This window comes from Sciurus carolinensis, unplaced genomic scaffold (assembly GCF_902686445.1).
Source record: "Sciurus carolinensis unplaced genomic scaffold, mSciCar1.2, whole genome shotgun sequence".
NCBI lineage: Eukaryota > Metazoa > Chordata > Mammalia > Rodentia > Sciuridae > Sciurus > Sciurus carolinensis.
The window spans coordinates 1,403,459-1,409,108 of record NW_025920155.1 but is presented as its reverse complement, the minus strand read 5'-3'; the positions used below and the strand labels follow the sequence as shown (position 1 = coordinate 1,409,108).

At 46.4% G+C, this 5,650-nt stretch overlaps 1 pseudogene; it reads left to right on the top strand.

Annotated features, from left to right (window-relative positions):
• The first annotated feature begins 4,430 nt into the window (after positions 1-4,430).
• On the top strand, positions 4,431-5,106 carry LOC124974579 (COMM domain-containing protein 5-like; annotated as a pseudogene).
• Positions 5,107-5,650: the final 544 nt, after the last annotated feature.

The window sequence follows — 5,650 nt, the reverse complement described above, 5'->3', positions numbered from 1 at the left end:
TGTAGAACTATCTCTTGTCTATTTTATAGATTAAAATAAATTTTTTAAGATGGCCAAAAAGAAGGCTCAAACTAGAAAGCTAAGTTACTTTGCTTCAAAAATGGTAACGCCAAGAAAAAGGATCAATAAGAACTGTAGAATCTTCTTCAAGCTGAGAACCAGCAGACAACTCTTAGGGAAAGGGAGAGGGAAAAGGAGAGGTACCTCTCTCCCAGCGAGCGGGACGCGGAGGCTCCCACAATCCCCTGCAGCAACGGCGCTGGTAAGAGGTGGCGGCAGTGGCTGCAGCCCTCATGCCCATCATCTTGAGAGCCCTGGCTTTGGTCTTCAGGCCTGTCCTTCCACATTGCCCACACATGCATGGTGTCTATACATGGAATCCAAAAATATGGAAGGGCAAAGGTGAGATTCGCTCCTCACGAAGTCCTCTCTTCAGACGAGCACAGAGATGAGCTGGAAGCTGTCGTTGACCTCAACCTATGGCTGCAAGCTCCGCTGAACCAGTCACTGGCACAGTGAAGGGAATAAATCTTAAACCAGTTGTGTTTGATCTCTAAGAGCCAGGAGTTGCCTTCTTGGGGATGAGGGCAAGAAGAGGGGACAGGCTTTTGGCCAGGCACTAATATACCTGTCTACATTTTGTCCGCGTACTTTCTACATGGACAAAATGATAGGCGGAAGTACTGCTGAATCCTCCCTCCAAAGAGGATGCGGGTAAGCATCATCCCAGCCCACCACATCTGGGGACACACCATTGTTTTCACATGGTATGAAACCCGGGAACCTCAAGAGGGAAGGGGCATCCATAGGTCCCCAGGGCAGCAATGGAGATGACTTGGCAATGAAGCTCTTGACTCCTGTCTCAGAGTCTTTCCAACACTGCAATTCCTCTTGACCTAGGTAAAATATTTTAAAAGAGCATTATAAAAAATATTTAAGGGTGTTAATTTCACATTTTTCTACCATAAAAAAATTAATTGCCTTTTTTGATTAGAAGAATTGTATTCAGACTCCTCTTGAATGAAGCAGTAGAAGCAAACACATTGAGCCACTGCAGGATGCAGGCTGTGATCCAAGAACACCACACATCCACCCCACTGCCACGGTCAACCTGTGAGATGAGAGATGCTGTCATCTCAGTTTCAGAGGGGAAAACTGGGCCACAGAGATTCAAGATTTGTCCAGTGTCACATAACTATTAAACTAGAGAACCCAGATGTGAATCCAGGTAACTTGGCTCCAGATGAACAGAGCATAAAGATATTCAGCATCCATGTGCCTAACACAATGTACTAAATCTAATAGGCAATAAACTTACCCAAGAAAATGACTGGTAATGTTACATACTACAAATGATTAAAAATATAATTCAGACAAGAATTGGAATTGATGCAATCACCTCATAAAATTGTTTAGTACTATCAGTCAAATCTGTTATTGACCCAAAGTAAACATAGATATGTGCTGCGATTCACCAACACCACCCCTAAATATACCCAAATGAATTCTGTGTGCACTTTTCCCAAAATCCATGTACTACAATGTTTAAAGCAGCAGTAGTTGTAACAGTTAGAAAAAACTCAAATATCCAGGGGTTGAATAAACTAAGCTGTATTACACACAGACACACACACACATACATACATGCACACATTCAAAATATATAATAATAAACTATCCAATAAAGAGAATGAAAAACCTAAAATTACACATAAAACAATGAATAAAATTGGCAATTAATAGAAACAATGTTGAGTGAGGAAAAGCCAGAACCATGAAAGCACATGCTCATTCTGCAAACTCATTAATGTAAAATGCAAACACAGGTCAGGGCCTCTGTTGGTGTGGACAAAGGCAGAGGAAGATAGGAGGATGAGGAGCTGCTGAGGGGGGGGTGATTCTCTGAATGGTTGTGAGACAAGTGTGCTCAAAAGGCACATTCACCACATGGGCAAGGATGACATGGGTGAATCTCTACACACATGATCTGCTGCAATGAGAAGATTGTAGAGGTGGTAGACTCCAGAGCTGGAGTGGACTGTTTCTCTGTATCACCTGCCCTTTTGAACTTTTGCTTTATTTCTTCTTAATTTTTTTCTAGGCAAGATTTTGATATCAAAACAGTCTATGTTTAATTTATTTTTAAAGTTCACCTTTCAAAACAAGATTTCTCATGGTGAGAAATGAATTACCCTCTTGTCATTGCTCTTGGCTTCCTGTTACACAGGTCTGGTCATGGGCAAGAAAGCAAGAACTCTGCTGCAGCTGGAGATGGTGGAGTTCACTTTACTCTTCTCAGGCTCTCCTGCAGGATGGGCTTGCCACTGGCTCTTTCATGCTCTGGATGGAACTCCAGTGTTTTGGTCCACAGATGAAATTGGACTTTGAACCTGTTCCTATGCAGGGATCTCCTTATGGAAACTTTGGTGGCCACCATTTGGGTTTGGAACCTGTGGGGTTACACTCTTGCTAATGTGCAACCAAGAGGGCAACCAGGGTGGAGAGAGGCAGCTGCCTGGGAATGTGTGGGTATGGGGCACCTACCTTGATGGCAGTGGACACACCCTCCATTAAACAAAATGTCCAAATATGTCCAGCACCTTAAAGGCTGCACAAAATGTTCAACTCAGAAATTCTACTTCTAGAAATTATCCCAGAAAATAACTAATAAGCATTCCCTCTTCCATTCTGTGTGTTTCTACATTATTAATGCTTATGATTAACACAATTTTAACTCAACTTGGTGAAATAAGAAACAAACTAAAGTTCCCACATAGTTGTTGTAAATAATTGCAAAAATAAGAACTATTTTGAAACCTATAATTTTCTAGCTGACAGTGAAGTAAGAGTCATTTCCTGATGTAATTGTGGAGATGAGATTTCTAAAGAAATGTGTTCATGTTTATCCTGGAATTCAGAGATCAGCCTGGATTTATCATATCTTCCAGGAACCAAATTATCTCCAGTGGATCACACAGGAAGATGTGTCTGAATTCTGTTATTGTGACTGACAATATATTAATTTATTTTCTCCACTTTATTATGCTTTACGCTCCCCAATGAGAGTTTTTTTTTTCCTTTTAGTAGAATAAGCATTATTAGGTCAATGGATTGATCACATTTGTGAATAATTCTTTTTTGGAAATCCAGAGACATCTGCCTTAGCTTCTTTTTTCTTTTTTTTTTTTTTTTTTTTTTTTTTTTTTGCGGTGCTGGGGATGCCTTAGCTACTTGAAGCTGTATCATATGCTTGTGGGTTCTGCTAAATAGAGTCTCTGGGCCTTCCTCTCTAGATAGTGGAGGAATCGAGGTCATTATTGCCTTTGGCATTTCTTCCTCCTATTCTGGTCTGCAAGGTCATTTCTTTAAGTTAGAACCTCATCAAAAGTTGCCTAGCCAGTTTGCAACTGCGGACAGCTCCAGGTGCGGGGGTGTGGGGGCTCGGGGTCTGGGTCGCGGTCCGTGCAAGGGGTTGTCATGCGGGCGGCCTCCCCACTGTGGCGCCGCTCGCCAGGACCTGGCACCTTGACATGGTAGACTGAGGTATGAGTTTGTCTCGAGTACCAGGTGGACTGCTTGGAGAGCGGCCCCAGAACGCATACAGGGTGCGAAAGAGCCATGTGGGCTGAAGAGGGGAGCTGGACCTGGGCAACAGCGGCCCGTCAGAGCCGAGGGGCCTCTGGATACTGGCGAGAGAGTGGCGAGCACCCTTCTGCCTCTGCCCGACTTTTTGAGGTGGATCGTGCACTTTCTTTCCCTGGGGCAGATGTGTGCACACGTCGCCAATGACGAGGGTGTCGCCACAGTTTTTTCAGGTAGTGCCACAGCCCTCTATACGTGGGGCACGTGCTTCTGCCTGGCTCCCCTGCAGGGGAGGCTGCGTGTAGTCCCTTTGCTAACGTGGCCCTGCTGAGTGCACAGGTTTAGACTCTAGGCCTTGGCTTGGGCAACTGCAATTGTAGGCTGGATTTCCTTTGTGAGGTGAAAATAATTAACTCCTGCAGGAATATTCTCAGTATTGTGGGTTGAGTAGTGAGAGATCCCAGCTGCCGTGCCTTGTGCCTCGTGAACATTTCTCCTATTTAGTTCAATCTTAGAGGACTAAGATCACATGTGCTCTCCTTTTTTTTTTTTTTTTCTTGGTCCTCTTCCCTTACCCACTTGACTGCCAGTACTGCTCATCTCAGATGTCACTTCCTCTGAGCACCCTCCCTTCTTATCAGGACTCATGTGGGTCTCACAGGGTCATTTCCTTAGCCCTATCACACCTACTATCATTGGTAGTTCAAACTCTCAGCATCCTGACAGTGGGGCCTACATGATCCTTAAGGTCCTAAGGATGTGGGAGTCACTGGCCTTCTCTCCTGCTTCCTTTCAGGCAGCTGCAGCTGGGACCTCCTCTCTGGTAGATCAAAGAGGAGGAAGCAGGGATGTCTGCCTTAGGCGCTGCGACTCCAGTACCTGCATCATCCTGCTGACAGTTACAGTGGCCGGATCAGTTTTCTGGGGACCCAGTTCCCTCCAGAGATGGCAGCAATGGCCCGGTTTCTGGGATACCTGGACAGGAGCACATTCAGAAAGCTGCTGAAGCTTGTGGTCAGCAGCCAGCAGGGGACGGACTACCGAGAAGCCATGCAGTGCCTGGGTGCCAGTTCCAGCTTGTCAGAGGAGTGACTGGGTGCCCTGCTTTCTGGCACACATACACTTCTCCAGCAGGCCCTCAGGCTTCCCTCCCCCAGCCTGAAGTCTGACGCCTTCAAGGACCAACTCCAGGAACTTGCCATCCCCCAAGACCTGGTTGGGGACTTGACCAGTGTGGTGTTTGGTAGCCAGCGCCCACTCCTGAACTCTGTGGCACAGCAGGAGGGTGACTGACTTCCCCACATTGCTGACTTTAGGTGGAGACTGGATGTGGTGATTTCCACAAGTGCCCTGACCTGCTCCCTGTAGTCAAGCATGTTGATGCAGCTGAAGCTTTCTGATGGGTCAGCATACCGCTTTGAGGTTCCCACAGCCAAGTTCCAAAAGCTGCAGTACAACATGACACTGGTCCTGAAGGAGATGGCAGATCTGGAGAGGAGGTGTGAGTGCAGACTGCAGGACTGAGCCTCCCTTGTCAGAGCTGCAGGTGGTGCCAGAGTGCAACTTCCGTTTCCTCTAGTTGGATGCTAGACTGCATACCACCCCTCCAGTTGATGGTCTTGACTTCCAAGTGTGGTAAGGTGGTGGTCTGGGGTCCAAATCAGAGCCCTCTGAAGACACCATTGGTTGCTCAACCTGACCCCACCAAGCTTCTGACCCTCTCTGCTCATTTGCTTTCATAAATGCTGTGTTTTGGTGTGGGCACTTTCATCGTCTGTCTTAAATCCCTGTGCCTGTGGGGCTGATACCATAGTGGGATGGGAAGAGGGGGAAACTTTACAAAGTGCATACAAAACAGTGGTACAGCTCATCAAGGCATGACAAGTGCACACTTAATGTAGAGCAGGATGGGATGTGGGCGGTGGGGAGGTTTCTGTCACTGTAAGCTAAGTTGTGGATGGAGAGCATAGTATCTAAGCACACATGAAGGATGGGAGCAGGTGAGTGCAGTCCACTGAGGGACCAGCTGGTGCACAGGTGGCCCGTGGAGAGAGACCAGGTATAATAG